At 43.3% G+C, this 21,643-nt stretch overlaps 2 protein-coding genes across 2 annotated transcripts in view; one reads left to right on the top strand and one right to left on the bottom strand.

Annotated features, from left to right (window-relative positions):
- LOC126198417 (synapsin) overlaps positions 1-21,643 on the bottom strand; it is an 846,670-nt gene that overhangs the window by 185,030 nt on the left and 639,997 nt on the right. The gene's annotated exons all lie outside the window — the stretch shown is intronic.
- LOC126198418 (metalloproteinase inhibitor 3) overlaps positions 21,096-21,643 on the top strand; it is a 346,751-nt gene continuing 346,203 nt past the window's right edge. Inside the window, exon 1 of the mRNA XM_049934721.1 lies at positions 21,096-21,234. The gene's annotated coding sequence lies outside the window, so the exon portion shown is untranslated. The remainder of the gene's footprint in view (positions 21,235-21,643) is intronic.

Genomic DNA, 21,643 nt, shown 5'->3' on the forward strand with positions numbered 1-21,643 from the left:
CGCTCCGTGTATCTTACCCCTGACAGCTCCAGAATCTGAAAAAAGGGTATTCCAGTCAACATTGTCAAAATAGTAAAGTAGCGTATTTCTTAGAGTTCTTCTCTACACTTCGTGACCGTAATCCCACGATGTCCTACATTCAGTCGCGAATGGTGACACCTAACCACACAGGTATTTTTTTACCCGTTATGCGAAATCTTTCTCTCTTATCGTCCCACCCATTTTTGACCTTATAAATACCTCAATGAGTCGCTCTAGCGGACCAATATGTGATGAATTGTTGATGAACTCATCAGCCCGAAGAATGGGTTGATGTACCTATCGTGTGCAAGTCTTTTGGTATCTGCACAGCTACTGACGCCAACATATATTCAAACCTATTTACTGTAGTGAAACCTTGGTCTCCCTGTACAATTTTACCCTCTTCACGTCCCACTGTTACCAGGTTAACTATTCCTTGATGCCTCATCTTGTGTCGTACAACCTATCCCGTCATTTAGTCAAGTGATGCCGTAAAGCAGTTTTCTCACCAATGGTATATAGTAATTCTTCATTACTTACTCGATCCACCATTTACTTTTCGGCATACGCCTGCGACACACATATCAGAAAATTCTATTCTATTCTTGTCTGTATACCGTCCACGATTTTCTTTTATGTAATATTACACTCCAAACAATTACTTTCAGAGAACATTTCTTAAGAATTTAATTTATCTTCAGTGTTAACACATGTCTTCGTTTCAGGAAAGCTTTTGTTGCTGTTCACAGTCTACATTTTATGTCTTTTTAACTTCGTCGTCGTCAGTCACATTGCTCTCTAAAAATCAGAAATCGTCTTCCACGTGAGGCATTTTATTTTCTAATTTAATTCGCTCAGCTTCGTATGACTTAATTCGAACGCACTCAACTACCCCTACTTCAAAAGACAGTATCCATTTCTTTCAGTCGATCTTCGAATTCCTTATCAGTTATGGCAGAATTTCAGTGTCTTCCTCAAGCAAAGTCTATCACTTCTCCCTGCACTTTGATACAGTTTCCAGATTTCTCTTTCGTTTTTGTTACTCCTTGCTCAACGTAAAGTAAGGATTGATAACATGATGGTTAGACTACAAACCTGTCGATACTTACTTCTCAGTTACTGCTTCCTGTTCATGTTCTTAGACACCTACAGCTGCTGCCTGTACAAGTTGTAGACAACTTCTCGCTTCCTGTATTTTACCCCTACCACCTTCAGAACTTTAAAGAGTATATTGAAGTAAACATTGTCAAAGGCTTTCTCTAAATCTACAAATGCTGTCAAGCTAAGTCTAACTCTCTTCAATCTCTCTCTTAAGATAAGTCATATGGTCAATATTGTCGTTGTTTTTTGTTTCTATTTTTTTTTTTTAATTTCGACTAATCCTATTCCTCTGTAGATAAATTTAGAACCATAACTTATTAAACGATAGTTCGGTAATAAACCTGTCAGCACGTGTAGTTTTCTCATGCATTTGGCATGCCAGGTGGAACAATTTGTCATGACTGGTTCTCCCAAGGATCTCAATAATTCTGAAACAGTGTCGTGTTAGCTGTGTATAATTGCTTTTGAGCTTCTTACTGCTGATGTAGAAGTGGGACATTCTATCCTTAGATGGACGCTAGGCACCAAATAGAAGCACACAGATGGCGCAGTGTGGTCTGCTAAGTTTTCACTGCCTTCCGGTGGGAAGTCGGTCGAACAGAGCTATAACGAACACGAGGAAATCGCCATCTGCCCAGAGACCCTACTTTGCTGCCAAAGAGCAACGGTGGAACCTAATTTCGGGCGGCGCGTTCTTCCCCTGTCAAGGCCGGCTTCCAGCTGACACATTCTTGGCCAGGGTCCTGGGGTCGCGACCCCTAGCGTCGGATCGAGGCCAGGCGGACACTGGCGGAGTCGCGGGCTATTCTGGAGGGCGCGACTGCTTAAAGGGCCGGCCGAAGAAAGGCGAGAGCTGCGTCGCTACTGCTTGCTAGCCGCTGTAGGAATGCGGTAGTTCTCAAAAACTTACAGCCACCTTTCCTTTCTCGCAAACAGACACACTGACGGAAATGGAAAGCGTTACACCATGAAGCACCAGTCTTATAATTATCAAACCTTGTGGAGATGTTCATCGCACAATGGAAATCAAATAATTAAACTTTAATTTCATCTGGGACCGACATTCCTCATCGGTATGCGATGCAGCCCCCAACGAGACACTTGTTTTAGTTGTAGCATGGAAATAAACAGTGTACGAATCTCATCCTGAGGAACATCTTGCATGCCTGGAACACATGATATGTCAGTTGATGATAATTGCTGTCTGGAAACTGGTATGAAAGTATAAGTCTTCCCATCGCACCCCAGAAATGCTCTATGGTTGACAAATTAGAAAGCCGACCAGGCCGATCAGTAATCTACGTATCTTCAAGGCGTTTGTTATGGGGTCGTGCAATATCCTGCTGTAATATATCGTTTGGGACTTCTAACAACCCTACCACAACAAAGGTCAAAAATTAAATAATGATTGTGGTGTTTCTCACGCTGCTAAATACTGCATTTTCGGGCAACAACAAAGTTATTATGTGGCAGGTGTCATTAGATCATAGTTAATAGTCATTTCATGTAACAATAAATAAACTAGGCACTCAACTTTTCGTGTTTCCCACGTTGGTCTCGTTGTAAAATCATGACTCAATCGTCGAAAATCTAGGTGGTGATGATTCCAAGCTCGGATGCAAAGAGGCCTAGGTTTTATTCTGCTATATTCAAAACCTTTATAGATGTGTTTCACAAACCATTTTTGAAGATTAAACCTTTGAAAGTTAGCACAATGGCGATGTAAAAAATAATCAGCACTCCGAATTTAAGTTACACTTCCTTTTTATTGCTTTTGTTGCAATATCGCGTAACACACAAAACATCACTTGACAATACAAAACATACTCGAAAACATCTTCCTCACTGTTAAAGTTCACATTTTATAAGCTGACTACAATATGCGTCTTTCCTACATGACGTCCAAGTCTTGACTTTCTCAAGGTCCGACTCTCTAACTAATAACCACTTACGCGCCCAAAAATCAAGAGTTACAAGTACGTCAAAGATCATAGTGACAAAAGAAAGAATACACATAAGAATAATATCATTGCAATATGAACATATCGATGTATCAAAGTACCTCTACATTAATGAAATCAAATATGAATGTTGTCTCAAAAATATGTCAACTACTTTACAGAAACACAGTAGAGTATTGCTGGTATCGAGAGGTTCAGGTGAGGTGCCGTAATGGTTATGTAATTCAAGTAGCATTACAGACTCTAGCCATAGACGTTTTACCGTTCTTCCCATATGCTCGCTAGTATAGAGCCTACATTCAACAGTCACCTAATCAGTCCTGTTTGGCTATCCAATATCTTCCCATACGATGAATCCAGAAGTTGTACGAGAGCAGTTCAATAAGTAATGCAACACATTTTTTTTCTCGGCCAATTTTGGTTGAAAAAACCGGAAATTTCTTGTGGAATATTTTCAAACATTCCCGCTTCGTCTCGTATAGTTCCATTGACTTCCGACAGGTGGCAGCGCTGTACGGAGCTGTTAAAATGGCGTCTGTAACGGATGTGCGTTGCAAACAACGGGCAGTGATCGAGTTTCTTTCGGCGGAAAACCAGGGCATCTCAGATATTCATAGGCGCTTGCAGAATGTCTACGGTGATCTGGCAGTGGACAAAAGCACGGTGAGTCGTTGGGCAAAGCGTGTGTCATCATCGCCGCAAGGTCAAGCAAGACTGTCTGATCTCCCGCGTGCGGGCCGGCCGTGCACAGCTGTGACTCCTGCAATGGCAGAGCGTGCGAACACACTCGTTCGAGATGATCGACGGATCACCATCAAACAACTCAGTGCTAAACTTGACATCTCTGTTGGTAGTGCTGTCACAATTGTTCACCAGTTGGGATATTCAAAGGTTTGTTCCCGCTGGGTCCCTCGTTGTCTAACCGAACACCATAAAGAGCAAAGGAGAACCATCTGTGCGGAATTGCTTGCTCGTCATGTGACTGAGGGTGACAATTTCTTGTCAAAGATTGTTACAGGCGATGAAACATGGGTTCATCACTTCGAACCTGAAACAAAACGGCAATCAATGGAGTGGCGCCACACCTACTCCCCTACCAAGAAAAAGTTTAAAGCCATACCCTCAGCTGGCTGAAGGGGTTATTCTGTTTGATGTCCTTCCCCATGGTCAAACGATCAACTCTGAAGTGTATTGTGCTACTCTTCAGAAATTGAAGAAACGATTTCAGCGTGTTCGTAGGCACAAAAATCAGAACGAACTTCTCCTTCTTCATGACAACGCAAAACCTCACACAAGCCTTCGCACCCGAGAGGAGCTCACAAAACTTCAGTGGACTGTTCTTCCTCATGCACCCTACAGCCCCGATCTCGCACCGTCGGATTTCCATATGTTTGGCCCAATGAAGGACGCAATCCGTGGGACGTACTACGCGGATGATGAAGAAGTTATTGATGCAGTACGACGTTGGCTCCGACATCGACCAGTGGAATGGTACCGTGCAGGCATACAGGCCCTCATTTCAAGGTGGCGTAAGGCCGTAGCATTGAATGGAGATTACGTTGAAAAATAGTGTTGTGTAGCTAAAAGATTGGGGAATAACCTGGTGTATTTCAATGCTGAATAAAACAACCCCTGTTTCAGAAAAAAATGTTGCATTACTTATTGAACTGCCCTCGTATGTGTCTCGAGAATCGCTGTGTCCTATGACATTTCACCAGGTCGTCAAAGGCCATAATGGTGCTGGTGTGACGACTCGAGACTCAGCTCTGAAAATCACAGAGTGCCACTCAGTACCCCAGTTGTCTGCTGCTCTAACTCTGTCGATTGTGGTGCGCTGTCAGTACTAAAAATTCGCATAGCAACTCGAGATCCCATCCCAGCTTCCAATAATCTGTTCCAGACGGTTGGTAGTGACACATAGTCTGTAATCAGTGCCCGTATTTCAGCTTTTATCAACTGCCCTTTCGTTATAACCAGTCGAACAAACGTACTATGCCGCGTGGAGAAGCCGCGCGGTATGAGGCGTTGTGTTACGGATTGCGCGGCCCCTCCCGCCGGAGGTTCCGGTCCTCCCTCGGGCATGGGTGTGTGTACTGCTCTTAGCATATATTAGTTTAACTAGTGTGTAAGGGAGCGCTGACCTCAGAAGTTTGGTCCCTTAGAAATTCACACACATTTCAACATTTGAAACCTACTATCTATTCGTAATGTAGTCCTCCTGAAGGGTCAGGTGCCTCATCTTCTTGCCACACCGATGTCCTGATTTCATCTCGTTCTGCAGTCAATATAGACAACAGTCTACGCTACCTGTCCCTTATGTTAAATCTACTCTGTAGGAATCAGCACGGGTTTCGAAAAAGACGATCGTGTGAAACCCAGCTCGCGATATTCGTGCACGAGACTCAGAGGGCCATAGACACGGGTTCACAGGTAGATGACGTGCTTCTTGACTTCCGCAAGGCGTTCGATACAGTTCCCCGACAGTCTTTTAATGAACAAAGGAAGAGCATATGGACTATCAGACCAATTGTGTGATTGGATTGAAGAGTTCCTAGATAACAGAACGCAGCATGTCATTCTCAATGGAGAGAAGTCTTTCCGAAGTAAGAGTGGTTTCAGGTGTGCCGCAGGGGAGTGTAATAGGACCGTTGCTATTCACAATATACATAACTGTCCTTGTGGATGACATCGGAAGTTCACTGAGGCTTTTTGCAGATGATGCTGTGGTGTATCGAGAGGTTGTAACAATGGGAAATTGTACTGAAATGCAGGAGGATGTGCAACGAATTGACACATGGTGCAGGGAATGACAATTGAATCTCAATGTAGACAAGTGTAATGTGCTGCGAATACGTAGAAAGAAAGATCCCTTATCATTTAGCTACAATATAGCAGGTCAGCAACTGGAAGCAGTTAATTCCATAAATTATCAGGGAGTACGCATTAGGAGTGATTTAAAATGGAATGATCATATAAAGTTAATCGTCGGTAAAGCAGATGCCAGACTTAGATTCATTGGGAGAATCCTAAGAAAATGTAATCAGAAAACAAAGGAAGTAGGTTACAGTATGCTTGTTCGCCCACTGCTTGAATACTGCTCAGCAGAGTGGGATCCGTACCAGATAGAGTTGATAGAAGAGATAGAGAAGATCCAATGGAGAGCAGTGCGCTTCGTTACAGGATCATTTAGTAATCGCGAAAGCGTTACGGGGATGATAGATAAACTGCAGTGGAAGACTCTGCAGGAGAGACGCTCAGTAGCTCGGTACGGGCTTTTGTTGGTTTCGAGAACATACCTTCACCGAGGAATCAAGCAGTATATTGCTCCCTGCTACGTATATCTCGCGAAGAGACCATGAGGATAAAATGAGAGAGATTAGAGCCCACACAGAGGCATACCGGCAATCCTTTCCACGAACAATACGAGAGTGGAATAGAAGGGAAAACCGATAGGGGTACTCAAGGTACCCTCCGCCACACACCGTCAGGTGGTTTGCGGAGTATGGATTTAGATGTAGATGTAGAACTAGTGTGTAGGTGTAGGGAACAATGACCCCAGCAGTTTGGTCCCTTAGGAATTCACACACATTTCAACATTTGAAACCAACTGTCTAAACGTAATGTAGTCCTCCTGGAGGGTCCCGTGCTTTCTCTTCTTGTCACACTATTGGCCTGACTTCATCTCGTTCTGCAATCATTATGACCAACAGACTATAATATCTGTCCGTCATGTTAATGATTGTTCCTTTCTCGAAGCCCAAAACATGACAATACATTGCAAGCGCACGAACACTGTGCTTGGTGTGTTATGATCTCCACCTGGAAAGTCTGTCTCACATTGCATGCCACTATTTAGCGGATATTTTATTGACAGTACTGGTCATGTTTGCTTGGGAGGAAAAATCCTCGTTTTTCTTGCTGGGAAGGTGCACACCCGGTGTAGTCTCTAGTTCGTGTTTGCTGGCAGAAGGCTGACAATGAGACTCATTAGGAGGGGGCGACTATACCCGCGGAGTTCAGCAATTCCGCGGAAGTGGGGCTGCTGTCCACTTGGTTTTTTTGTTGGCTTCAACAGGCGGCTGGCCACACTGAGGGAAGAGACTGCCGTGCCGCCATTGGCGTGCTCAAGACAGTTCCTCAGCGTGACATTGGCGTGCTCAAGAGAGTTCTTCAGCGTGACATTTTTGCTTTTTCTGTACAGTCATCAGAGGGCAGGACGCCTTGGCGCGATGTGAACAGCGTGAGAAAGTCGGTTGCTTTTGTTCCAAATTTTTGGTGCATCCACTGAGTGTTCCCCCTGCTACTGTGCTTTGTGCGAAGAGGATGACCAATCAGTGCAACACTGCTCCAGATCAATATCAATCCCTTGTTTGTAAATGAGGGAAGTTACTGCTGTGTTCCCCAGTTTGATCGTTAAATAGGCGATATCAGGTTCATCACATTGGCAACAGTACTGAGTCGTCCCCTCCATGCGAAGTTTTGTTTTACGTTGGAAGTTGACGGCAGAGAAGGAAGTTTCTGCGCCTTTCATCTCCTGACCGCCATCTGGTGTAGACTGGCGCACCCTAACTGATTTTTGGGGAAATGTGTCGCTATTGCGGTTCTGCAGACCATATTCCGAGCTGCTGGCAACTTACTTGTTCTGCCCCGCCACTTGTGTTGCCTATTTTTTTTTATATAAGTTTGGGTCTTTTTCCTCGTTAATTGTAAATTCGCGAGCTGCTTAGAAGAGGATATCTTCCTGCACCCTTTTCTTCGCAGAGTCTTCCCTGTAATTTAGTGCCCCCCCCCACCCCCCTACTCCCCCAACACACAGTGTTCGTCATTTGTGTACTTTCTATTGACGTTTTAGAGAACTTTGCGCTCTGTTAATTTAATGTACATTGTGTGCATCATAAGGAGCCATTGAAAATCTATTATACTCAGACTTGACTTAGATTTCAAGGTCCCTTAACTGTCACAAATTTTCCATGCCTAGGCGACCCACAGATTACAAATATAACCTGTTGTATATATATGTTATTGTTTTCACTGTGAAGATGTTTTCGTTGTATCCAGTGGCCAAACTAAATCAACTGCTGTTCGACGTTAAATAGAGACGGCCATCGTGCTTCAGATTTTAGTAACTTCGGACAAACCCAATACTCATTATGTACTTCACCATTTTTCATCTGTAGGATTAGCATTTTTCTGTACTGAAAATGGTGAAAAGGACGAAATTTTTATCTATATATACCACAGGTGTGGGAATATTGGAGCATTAGTTTTGTAGCGTTGGTCAGCGTGTCCATGGTGTAACACTTTCCATTTCCGTTGGTCTTCGATCTATTGTCAGTTAGGACAATGGTGGCCATTCCACTTTTAAAAATTGTTCGTAATATGTCATTTCTTCCAGGCCTACGATACTTCCTTGAACTTTGCATACCTGATACTCGCAACAACCTCGAGAACCTTAGATGCTTACAAATTGGTATTAGAGCAGGTACTAGGTGTTTGAAGCCAACGCTACCCGAAAAGCTTACTGTATGGCTGGTAGTGGGCATCACATGCTTCGATACGTATCTGAAGATATTCCAGTGCGGCGGCTGAAACTTACCGATGTATCCACCGAGCGAGATGGCGTAATGGTTTAGACGCAGGGTGAGAGTGGTTAAAAATTCCAGCCGCACCAACCAGACTTGGGTTTCCCATAGTTTTCATCACTTAAGCGGACCTAGGCGTTAACAGGTAGCATTTTCAAATTAAATTTTCAGATACCATTATTCTCAATCTATAAGACTTAGGTAGTTGCCGATTTATGCCGGTACTGAACATCATTAGATAAAGCAGTTTACGGAATTGTGTTTATTATCCGTGAAAGTTTAATTACTATAACAGTTTTTTTATGAGACGAATTTAGAATACACGTTTCCGGTAGCATTATCTGAGCCACCATGCATCTAAAATCACTCAGACTGCCTCACGCTTCTCTCAACATCCATATATACTGAAGAGCGCAAAAAACTGGTACACCTGCCTAATATCGTGTAGGGCTACCGCGATCAGGCAGAAAAACCGCTACACGACGTGGCATGGACTCGATTAATGTCTGCAATAGTGCTGAAGGGGATTGACACCATAAATCCTGACATGATCAATTATGTTCGGGGAGTTTAGTAGCCAGGGGAAGTGTTTAAACTCAGAGTGTTCCTGGAGCCACCCCGTAGAAATTCTGGACGTGTGGTCTGTCGCATTGTTCTGCTAGAATTGCCCAAGTCCGCCGGAACGCACGATGGTCATGAATGGATGCAAGTGATCAGACAGCATGCTTACGTACGTGTCACCTGTCAGAATTGTATCCGGACTTATGAGGGGTCCCATATCACTACAGCTGCACAAGCCCCACACCGTTATAGAGCCTCCACCAACTTGAACAGTCCCCTGCGGATATGCAGGGTCCATGGATTCTTGAGGTTGTTTGATACCCGTACACGTCGATCTGCTCGATAGAATTGGAAACGAGATTTGTCCGACGAGGTAACATGTTTCCAGTCATCAACAGTCCAATGTCGGTGTTGACGGGCCCAGGCGAGGCGTAAAGCCTTGTGACGTGCAGTGTTCAAGGGTACATGAGTGGGCCTTCGGTTCCGAAAGCCCGTATCGATGATGCTTGTTGAATGGTTCGCTCGCTGACACTTGTTGATGGCCCAGAATTGAAATCTGCAGCAATTCGCGGAAGAGTTGCACTTCTGTCACGCTGAACGATTCTCTTCAGTCGTCGTTGATCCCGTTATTGCAGGATCTTTTTCCGGCCGCAGCTATTTCGGAGATTTGATGTTTTACCGGAATCTTGATATTCAGGGTAAACTCGTGAAATGATCGTAAGGGGAAAATCCCCACTTCGTCGCTACCTCGGAGATACTGTGTCCTATCGCTGGTGCGCCGACTATAAAATCACATTCAAACTCACTTAAATGTTGATTACCTGCCATTGTAGCAGTAGTAACCGATGTAACAACTGCTTGACACTTGTTGTCTTATATGGGTGTTCCCAACTGCAGCGCCATATTCGGCCTGTTTACATGTCTCTGTATTTGAATACGCATGCTTATACCAGTTTCTGTGGCGCTTCAGTGTAATTTCGTTACGCATCTCATGTTACAGTCTGGAGTGTAACAAGAATTTCTTTCACGTAATCGTTATTTTCTTCAAGAATGACCATCGAAAGTGAGGCGTAGTATACTCTGAACTATAAGATGTGAGGCGTAACATATTCTGTTGATACTGACAGATTCAGGCACACGTTGAGAGATTTTAGGCACATGATGCCAAAGATAATGCTACCGAAAACTAAACGTGCATTCAAAACTCATCTCACAGTGTTATAGATCAAGAGTAACGCAGCCTGAAAGATTGGGATGGAAATGATACCTCATCACGTCCAGGTTCCCTTAAGGCAAATGCCGAGATGGTTCACTTGAAAAGTAAACGTCCGATTTGCATTCCGATCCATCCACAATACAAACTTGTTCTGCATTTCTAATAACTTCGTCGTCGACGGGGCACTATAGACTCATCTCCCTTCGTTTCTTTCCGAGCTACCTGATCAATTCCCGACGGCTCGATCGGCAGTCGCTCTGTGGACTTCATGGAAGATATGTTACCACGGCTTCTTAAAGAAGATAATGAAGAATATTATCGATCACAGAAACTTCGCCTGAAGATAATAGGTACGAAACTAGTTGAAAAGTTACGATTAAACACCCGGGAAGATTTTATCATTGGAATACGCCGAGGAAGCCTGCAATCACGAAAGAGTATTATCTGAAGTAATGCCCCAAAAGTGGAATTGTTAGTCATCCGATATAGTCTGCGAGGAAGACATATTTTGCAGTTCTTCTAAGTTCCTCATCATCTGAAAGGTCTGCTTAATGTTTTAAGAAATGGAATAAGCTCACAATTTTTCAATTACAATTATTTTCTCTGTGAGACCTTAGTCGCTTTTGTACGTGATAACTGCATATTTTAGTGGCAGATTTTGATTTTAATGGGTTACTTTCTCGAGAAGATGCAACATGGAAATCAACGCGACTACATATAATGTAATCAGTGTAATCGAATTAACTCAGACAATGCTGATGGAATTATATTAAGTGATGATGAAATATAAGTTCTGGATGATGTTTACTGTTTGGGCAGCAAAATAACTAACAATGGCAGACGCAAAGAGTATACAAAATACAGACTAGTAACTGTAAGACAAGCTATGTCCGACAATAAGAAACTTGCAAATACGCTTCTCGGGTTTGCCGCCGGATTGTATTGTGTAAATCGCACAATATTTCTTCGATGCAACTGCTCGACATCATCAGGTGGTGGTAGCTGCTGCTGTCACTGCTGCAAGCTATTGGTTTGAAGAACATTATGGAAAGTTCGAGCGAATGATTTGGCTAGCCACATCGCCCTACTAGAATCCTAACGAAGATTTTTGGGACATAATCGAGCAGTCAGTTCGTGCACAAATTGCTGCACCAGCAGCACTTTCGGGATTATGGGTGGCTGTAGAGGCAGCGTGACTCTATATTTCTGCAGGAGATCCCCAGCGATCTGTTGAGTGCCTGCACCACGCCGGGCAAAAGGAAGGCCGACACCATGTTAGGAAGTATCCCATGACTTTTGTTACTCGTGTATAGCGTCCTTTTCCCAATATGGGTTCTTATTCTCAAACTGTTACTCAAGACATCGTCTAAAACACTTCAGATTTTCTCGGTATTGTCTTGTTATCACCTCTGTTACTGTTGCCGTCGTTGTTTTCATTCCGAAAGCCTCAGTTGATGCACCTCTCCGTGCTACTGTATCCTGAGCAGGCTTTTCATCTCTGCATAACTACTGCCGCCTTCATCCAACTGAACCTACTTACTGGAGTGGTATGAAACTACTTACTGTAGTGAAACCTTAGTCTCCTCCTACCTTAGTCTCCGCTATCAAACTAACGATTTCTTGAGGCCTCAGGAGGTTTCCTATCTACCGATCCCATCTTTTACTCAAGATGTGCAACCAATTTCTCTTTTCCCCAGTCAGATTCAGTACGTCCTCGTTAGTTATCCGAGCTGCCTGTCTTTAAGATTACGTTTTAGTTCATTATTTTATATTTTGATTTTATAGTTATTTTAGGTTTTGTATTAAGATTCTTGATTTAATTTAGTAATCTTTGTAAAAATGATAGAATTAGTACATTTATTGGTATTAAATTTTTACCTTGTAGATTTTTACCTGTTTATCAAAAACATGAAAATATTTTGAGGTCTGTCCTGCTTACTGAGCGAATTTTTAAAGAGCCGCAGTATTTTGACCATGTATAGGTAGCATAATCATTAGTCTCTTAATTAGTGGCTGGAATGAATGGCTTGACGAGAAATCAACTGTCTCTTAATACATTTTTAAATTTAACTTTAAGTCAAAAGGCTTAAATTTATCTTTAGGACGAGAAGACCCTTCAGACCTTAACATTTTACTTTTATATAGTTTTTTGTTGGTCTTTCTATATTTAATGATAATGTTTTGTTGGGGTTACATGAAGAATAAATAAACTCTTCATTATTATATCATTTATTTATGTTTGTTGTTTGATCCATAATTTATGATCATAAGATAAAGTGACCTTAGGGAGAACAGCGTAATGTTTTCGAGAGCTCATATCGACAAAGCAGATTGCGACCTCGATGTTGGATTAAGAAAAATTTTGAGTGCAGGAGCCCAATGATTAGGTCTGTTCGACCTTTAAATTCTTACATGATCTGAGTTCAGACCAGCGTGAGCCAGGTCGGTTTCTATCCTAAGATTATTAACCCATATTAGTATGAAAGGATCATATCGTTAAAATATTTTTTATATTATTGATTAATATTAATTAATTTACTATTCTGACAGATTAATGCGTTGAATTTAGAATTCATTTATGTAGATTTTTTCTACAAATAGTATTGATACTTTATGATTTGTTTGTGTTTGTTTTGAGCTTTCTTTTATTGGTTATTTGTTTTTAATTAGCGTGGCTTTTTTAACTTTATTGGAGCGAAAGATTTTAGGCTATATTCAGATTCGTAAAAGTCCAAATAAAGTATGGTTTGTAGGGATTTCGCAGCCTTTTAGTGATGCTATTAAGTTGATCTGTAAGGAGCAGCCCATCCCTACTATATCTGATTATTTACTTTATTATTTTTCTCCTGTTTTTAATTTAATAATTTCATTGGCTGTTTGAGTAATCTTTCCTTATTTAACTTACATGTGTTCTTTTTGTTATGGTTTTTTGTTTTTTTGTGTTGCTATACATTGGGTGTTTATATTGTTATAATTGCTGGTTGATCTTCTAATTAAAATTATTCTTTATTACGCTCCTTGCGTTCTGTTGCTCAAACAATTTCGTATGAAATTAGATTAGCTTTGATTTAATTGTCTTTAATTATTCTAATTGGTAGATTTGCTTCTTGTTTGGTTGAGACTCATCGAACTCCTTTTGATTTTGCTGAAGGTGAATCTAAATTAGTTTCAGGTTTTATTATTGAATATGGTGCGGGCATTTTTCTGAAGCGCCCTATTTCAAAAGCTATGAAGAAAGTGCTTCCTAATGCTCCAATTTGTATTAGATGTAAACAAATTCCTACTTTTTCAGAAATGCTCTCTTTGCTTATACCAGTGTTCATTTTATATCCTCTCTGCTACAGGCACCACTAGTTATTTTGATCGCAAGATAACAAATTTCATCGGCTGGTTTTAGTGTCTCGTTTCCTATTACAGTTCCCTGAGCATCACCCGATTTGATTCGACTACATTCCATAACCTTTGTTTTACTTTCGTTCGTGTCCTCTTATAACCTCCTTTCAAGACCATGCGTTCTGATGAACTGCTCTTCCAAGTGCTTTGCCGTCTCTGACAGTATTACAATGTATATATCTCAAGCAATTAGTGTTATCACACTGATTATGTTTATCAGGGTTACGTCTGATTAAGTGTTTACATTGCATTGTGGAAATATCTCGATTGGTATCAGATTAAGAATGCAAAAATCCAAGGTTCCATCTGCATTCAATTCTAGGACATTTTTCTGCCATTTATCACTTCATTATTACTGACCCACCTAACAGGAAGCGTGTCATAACTGCAGAGTCATTTGCAAATCATTCTTTGCTGTCTGCCACCTCAGCTTCCATACAAATTTATTATTTATCACTTCTTTCGTTACTATGAATATTGCAAAAATGTTCTACGGGTTGGAACTCAGGTTTGTTAAGCTGCGCAATAACTGGCGGTGTAAATCAGTTTAAACGTTGGGAGAAGTCTAGGGCGTACCACTGCCACCTTCAATAGGACAAAAACTAGTAAAGCACAGACGCGTATCTAGGTACGGCGTTGGGAGATGGGAGGGGGCCGGCCGCTGCGGCCGAGCGGTTCTAGGCGCTTCAGTCCGGAAGCGCGCGACCGCTACGGTCGCAGGTTCGGATCCTGCCTCGGGCATGGATGTGTGTGATGTCCTTAGGTTAGTTAGGTTTAAGTAGTTCTAAGTTCTAGGGGACTGATGACCTGAGATGTTAAGTCCCATAGTGCTTAGAGCCATTTTTATGGGAGGTTCAAATGGCTCTGAGCACTATGGGACTCAACTGCTGTGGTTATCAGTCCCCTAGAACTTAGAACTACTTAAACCTAACAAACCTAAGGACATCACACACATCCATGCCCGAGGCTGGATTCGAACCTGCGACCGTAGCAGTCGCACGGTTCCGGACTGCGCGCCTAGAACCGCGATACCACCGCGGCCGGCTTTTATGGGAGGAGAGGGGAGGGGAGGGGAGGGGGGTGTTGGTGGGGTTGGAATGCCTTCAGTTTGTGACTGTCCCCCTTTGCTCCCTTCCCCACCCCTCCAATTTTTATTATTATTCGTTTACATCAGTACCTAGCAAATCGCTGTAGCATAACGTCCGAGAAATTACAATTCAGAGAAACACAGTATTTGAAAAACATTCGTCTGAAGATTTAGGACCATATGTTACACAAGTAATTGAACAACTATGTTGGATTTGTTGTTGACAGCTGTTACGTACACCCTGGGAAAGTGCGCCTTACCTGTCTGAAGTGTTATCGGTTAGACCGTAGGCCCGTCCACGTGGGCAGGCCGTTATACGAGTAATTGAAAAATGTCCTGTGAGGACATTTCAAAACTTCTACCGCTGCCCAAATCGATTGTCGGTGACGTGATTTTGGAGTGAAAACAGGAAGGACCAACCACAGATAAACCGAGACCAGGCGGACCTGAAGTACTAACGGACAGGGTAGTCGTAAATAATCCCATGCAATCAGCGCAAGGAGTCACTGGTGGAACTAGCAGAATGGCTGTACGTAGGGCGTGAAAGAGAATCGGGTGCGGCGGTCGATCAGCTCCTCAGAAGCCGCACATTTCCGTAGTTGATGGTAAGCGACACTGGAGTCAGTGTAAAGAGGAGCGCCACTGGACAATGCAGGGCTGAAAACGAGAGACTAAGAGTGAGGCATCATGCTATACCGTGTGGTAATTCGATGGAAGGGTTTGAGCTTTTGCGAATGGCTGGAGAACGTCATCTGCCATCATGTGTAGGACCAACAAAGAAGAACGGGGAGGTGGTATTGCGGCGTGACTGTGTTTTTCATGGTTAGGGTGTGGTTCAACTATTGCGCTTAAGAAAACGATAAATGCGGACTGATATGAACGCATTTTACAGTATTATGTAGCGCCTAAAGTAGAGGAACTGTTCGGGGACGACGAATGTTTGTGTCAGCATGGCAATGCAACCTTTCATAAAGCATCCTCCTGAAATGGAGTGGCTTGCCCGGAGGCCCGACCTGAACCCAATAGAACGCCTTTGGGATGAATTATATTGCCGACATCGCTCGAGAACCCGTCGTCAAACACCACTATCTTCTCTGGCTTCTGCACTTGAGGATAAAACGGCTGCGATTGCTCCGCAGTCAGTCAAACACCTCACCGAAAGTGTCTAGCAGAATTCAAGGTGTCAATGACGGACACACCCCATATTGACGTCCACTAATGCGTGTCCTGATACTTCTGATCAGATAATGTTTTGCGTCACATCAACTGACAAAATACATCTACATCTACCTGATTACTCTGATATTCACAGTAAAGTGTATGGCAGATGGTTCAATTAACCACCTTCAAGCTGTCTCTCTACCGTTCCACTCTCAAACGGCACGAGGGAAAAACGAGAACTAAAATTTTTCTGTGCGAGCCCTGAATTCTCTTATTTTATCGTGAAGATCATTTCTCCCTATCTACGTGGGTGCCAGCAGAATATTTTCGCAATCCGAGGAGATTGAAATTTCATGAGAAGATCCCGTCGCAACAAAACCTCCTTTGTTTTAATGATTGCCACTCTAATTCACGTATCATACCTGTGACACTATGACCCCTATTTCGCGGTAATACAAAACGACCTGCCCTTCTTTGTACTTTTTCGATGTCATTCGTCAGTCCCACCTGATACGGATTCCACACCGCAGAGCAATATTCCAGAATAGGGCGGCCAAGCGTGGTGTAAGCAGTCTGTCAGTCAGTTAGTAGACCTGTTACACCTTCTCAGTGTTCTGCCAATGAATCGCAGTCTTTCGTTTGCTCTACCCACAATATTACCTACGTGATCATTCCAATTTAGGTTCAGAATGAGATTTTCACTCTGCAGCGGAGTGTGCGCTGATATGAAACTTCCTGGCAGATTAAAACTGTGTGCCGGACCGAGACTCGAACTCGGGACCTTTGCCTTTCGCAGGAGAGCTTCTGTAAAGTTTGGAAGGTAGGAGACGAGGTACTGGCAGAAGTAAAGCTGTGAGGACGAGGCGTGTGTCGTGCTTGGGTAGCTCAGTTGGTAGAGCACTTGCCGGCGAAAGGCAAAGGTCTCGAGTTCGAGTCTCGGTCCGGCACACAGTTTTAATCTGCCAGGAAATTCCAATTTAGGTAATTTGTGATTGTAATCCCCAAGTATTTAGTTGAAATTACAGCCTTCAGATTTGTGAGATTTATTGCGTAATCGAAATTTAGAGGATTTCTTTTAGTACTCATGTGAATAACTTCACAATTTTCCTTATTCAGGGTCAACTGCCACTTTTCGCACCATACAGATATCTCATCTAAATCATTTTGCATGTCGTTTTGATCATCTGATGACTTTACAAGACGGTAAAAGACAGCATCATCTGCAAACAATCTAAGATGGCTACTCAAATTGTGTCCTATGTCGTTAATAAAGATCAAGAACAATAGCGCGCCTATAACACAATACAGAACTTTCTAAGTAGTGAAATTTTTAAATAAATTTTCAGTGCTATAGTAATTCGTCAGGGTAAGGTTGCATGTTTTCATTGATTCTCTCCAGATTTGAGGCAAACTTTTGGAAAAAGGCATGCTTATTTATTTGTGTTAGGTAAATTGAAGGTGGATGGGAGGGGGGGGGGGGAGAAAGGAAAGGGAAGGGACTTATGATATCAGTTGCATTGGGACTTTACGTGGAATCAGCGACGACGAGTGAAAATGCGTGCCGGACCGGGAGTCGAACTCGAGATCTCCTGCTTACTAGGTAGTTACGTTAATCACTGCCGTACCTGGACACAGCGTCTATCGCAAATGCTCGGAATATCTCGGCATGTTCCCTGGCCGACTCATACTCCCACCTAGCACCATCTACTTATTTATGTTTTCATCATACGTGAAACAGCAGCAGTCGGTAATGTCCCCACTGAGCATGTACGAGGGCGAATATAAGTAACACTTCCAAGTTACGCCCATTCATTAAACCACATACGCAAAGGCAACACGGATATGACAATATATAGTGTATTTTCACTTTTCCACACAGTCCCCAACAGACTGTAAACATTTCTCGGAACTGCTAACTAACTTTTCGATTCCGGATGCGTAGCAATCACCTCCAGCTCTGTGTAGACACCTGCATACAGCTGCTTTCAGCTCCTCATATTTTTGGAATCTTCGTCCACTGAGATCCTCTATCATCTTGCCGAACACATGGTAATCGCTTGGTGCTAGGTCTGGGCTGTTGATATTTTTAAAAGTATCAGGAATACGAAATATCGATATTTAAAAAACGTCATTATCGGCCATCGATATATTGAAAAAACAACGATATAGCGATATATCGACGAAAAGATATTGATCCACCGACGTATTGGCTGATATTGTAAATATACTGCCCGGTATTAGAGCTTTATATTTAAGCATTGATTTATTATTAGATATTCTGTACATCAACAAACAAGCAGCCTGCTTATTGCCCTTAGAGCCAGAACTGGAAGGGAAATAATGAACGTTCACGTCTGGCGATAATCGCTTTGCTAACAATCGTAACTGCAGGTAAGTGGCACGATAAAAGGTGTCCGATGGGTCCGTCGTTGGGTTTCGTCACATATCGGATTTGTCCGGAACACTTCATGTCGACTTCCCAGTTTTTTTCATTTCTGCAAACGCCATAGACCTAGCAGTTGTAGTGTCAAAATTTTGGTGCAGTTCGTGTTGGTAGCGTTGAGCGCCGATTACATCAGCATTTCCCTCACACCTCTCTACCCACGGCAAAGACCAGTCTTGTAATTAAGATTTTTGTTCGTCGATTTCAGCAACTGTTTTTGAAGAATGCCAATGTGAAGAAATAGTGCACTAGTTTCGTTACAAATTGTTTTTTAACCCAACTGGTGTGCTATTTCTTCACATCGGAAATCTTGTTATTCCAGTCACGCCGCCATCCCCCAGTGCAATCGGACTACTACTTTGCGCCACCTATACTTCCTTCACACAGTGTGTGAGAGAGAGAGAGATTGGACCTGATGAATTCTACTACAATTTCTAAAGAACAATTTCAAATATTTACCAAAAATTGCGAAAAAATATAAAATAAAAATATCGGCGCTCGATATTGTCAACTCCATATCGATTTATCGGAAAAAGTAATGTCGCCAATATTTATTGACAGTTTTCGGGAAAAATATCGATATATCGTTCATTGTAAACAGCCCTAGTGTAGACTGTATGGGGGATGTTGCCATACCTCCCATTTGAATCGCTGCGGCCGTTCTGACGTATGGCGGGCCAAGGTTGGTGTTGCGTTATCGTGCAAGATATCACTCCGGCGCTTAATTTTCCCTCTCACGTTTCTTTAATTGCCTTATGCAACCGATACAACGTTGACATTACGAAGCAGAGTTGATTGTTGCGCCTTCGACATAAATTCCACATGCATTACATCTTCTAGGTCAAAAAACATAGTCGCCATGACTTTTCTTGCTGAAGGTTGGACCTTAGCCTTCTTTAGTTGTGATGATGTGGAGTGCACTAACACCATCAATGTTCTTTTTTTTTGTGGGGGTGAAGTGCTATAACCATGTTTCATACCCGTGATGATTCGCCGCAGAAACTCGATGCCCTACACAGAACACCGTCCCAAAAATGCCATTGACAATTGGAAACGTTGCCTCTTGTTAATATCGATGAGCAGCCGTGGAACCAATCTAGCACAAAGTTTACGATAAATGAGTGGTGGTGAACAATAGAGAACACACTGCCATACGAACTGTTCAGCATGCTGGCAATTTCCTGCAGTGTTATGCGCCGGTCGTCTCCAATGATCACATCCTCGCCGCCAACATTTGCAACGGTACTGGGCGTCCCAGACCAGCCTTTTCGTCAGTGAGATCCGTTCCCCCGGCGTCAAATTGCTTACACCACTTTACAATAACTGGGAGAGAGGTTGCACGCTTTCATATACAGCAGTGATTTCATGATGAATGTCCATGCAACTCAGCCGTCTAGCCAATAGAAATCTGATCGCTGCACGCGCCTCCAATTTGGAGAGAGCTAGTGCAACTTACTTGTTGGTCCACCATCGTAGCAACAAGTTGTCTGCGAAGCAAAGAACCTGTCCGCACCGGAATGCCTCACTCCAACATCCAGATCAAGGTTTCGAACAGAATCTGTACGTCAGAAATGCCTAGCCGACAACCCCAGCACAAGTTTGTGAACTCTCCCCCAGAGACGTTGAAGTTCTTATAAAATGTTGAAGTTCTTGTATCATTTTCATGTTCTGCTCACCTCTCACGGGATCTGTTCTGCCCTGACTGTCTACCTTGTGCCTTAGTTCCGACAGTAAAATATCCATTGCCAAATACTGCTGCGTTGCTAACTGCAAACGCATATTTGTCATATCAACTAGAACTCTCTTTCGGCGACTTTTTGTATAAGTCGACATGTTTTGTTCCTTAGATTCGGAGTTCATTCCCTTACTCGGGATGATATTGGCGTCATAAACTTTTAAAGCCATCTCGTTGCAGAAAACGCCCGCCTTCCATCTGGGGGCTTTGTTCCCAATTCGTCACAGACAAATCGTTCCTCGTGTCCTGCGTTTAACTGCCTCTGCCTCTCGGGATAGAAGCTAAGGCCTTTTTATTAAAGTTTCCTAGGGATTTGTCTGGAGAAATCTCGTCTGGAGAAATCTCGTCTCCAGAGCCTCTTGCAGTACAGAGCAATTACAGTTGTATACTTCACGACGTAACACAATATGGCGTCTCCTGATTTGTCTTTGTGACGTAAAACCGAAGCTGCAGTTCATCGGTCAAGTTTCTCTCCACGAGGCAAAAATCTGACGTGATGGATTCTTGATGTAGTGGAACGTGGAATTCCACGCTGTGACGTCACAAGCTCCTCGTCCACGTACGTTTTCACGTCCCATGAGAGTACGGCTTTAGGATGGAGCTGCGCTGAGCTGGGGCCGGTTCCATTCATTCAGGTGGCCGGGGGCAGGTGGCGACATCCCATTGACTAGCGAGCGCCGGCGAGAGCGTGCGCGCCCGCCTGTAGCATCAGCAGCTTCCGTGGTAGGGGATAGGAGTGTAGGGGGGAAGGGGGGGGGGAATCGACGGCCGCGTTGGTGGGGGGAGGGGGAACACGCGGGTGGCCGAGTGAATAAGACCGCGTGCCCGGCGGCCGGCGCGAGCATTCGTGTGCTGCAAGGCGGTCGTGCTGCGCATAGCTAGTGAGGCAGACGCTCCGACACAGCTACTTGGCTGACATCGTACGCGCCAACTGTCGAGTGCAGCTGGAGGAGTCTCTGCTGACGCTGCGAACGTGAGTACAGCCACTTGCTCGCACTTGCGCAAATACTCGTCCGATGCGTGTGTTAGTGCACACAAGCTACCAAATATCTGTTTGCGTTTGTACGATCAGTGCCTTGTAATCTCATCCTCTAGCAGCATGCGGACGTTAATTGATGATACTGAAACTGGTGAAATCCACTCGTGGCGAAAATGTCACTAATGGAAAGGAATGTCAACAGCTGTCATCGATTACAGCAATGCGTCTCTCCGTAACACACTAGCTAGCTTAATGAAAACTGTGGCAACGTGCTAACTTTCCACATTATTGTCGTGACACCCTTCTTCTTCTTTTTCTCCTCCTCCTCCTCCTCCTCCTCCTCTGTCTCTCTCATTCGGTTTTTAGTCTCCCCCCCCCTTCCGCCCACACACACTATTATTAC

Source organism: Schistocerca nitens, chromosome 8 (assembly GCF_023898315.1).
Source record: "Schistocerca nitens isolate TAMUIC-IGC-003100 chromosome 8, iqSchNite1.1, whole genome shotgun sequence".
In the NCBI taxonomy this organism is placed as follows: domain Eukaryota; kingdom Metazoa; phylum Arthropoda; class Insecta; order Orthoptera; family Acrididae; genus Schistocerca; species Schistocerca nitens.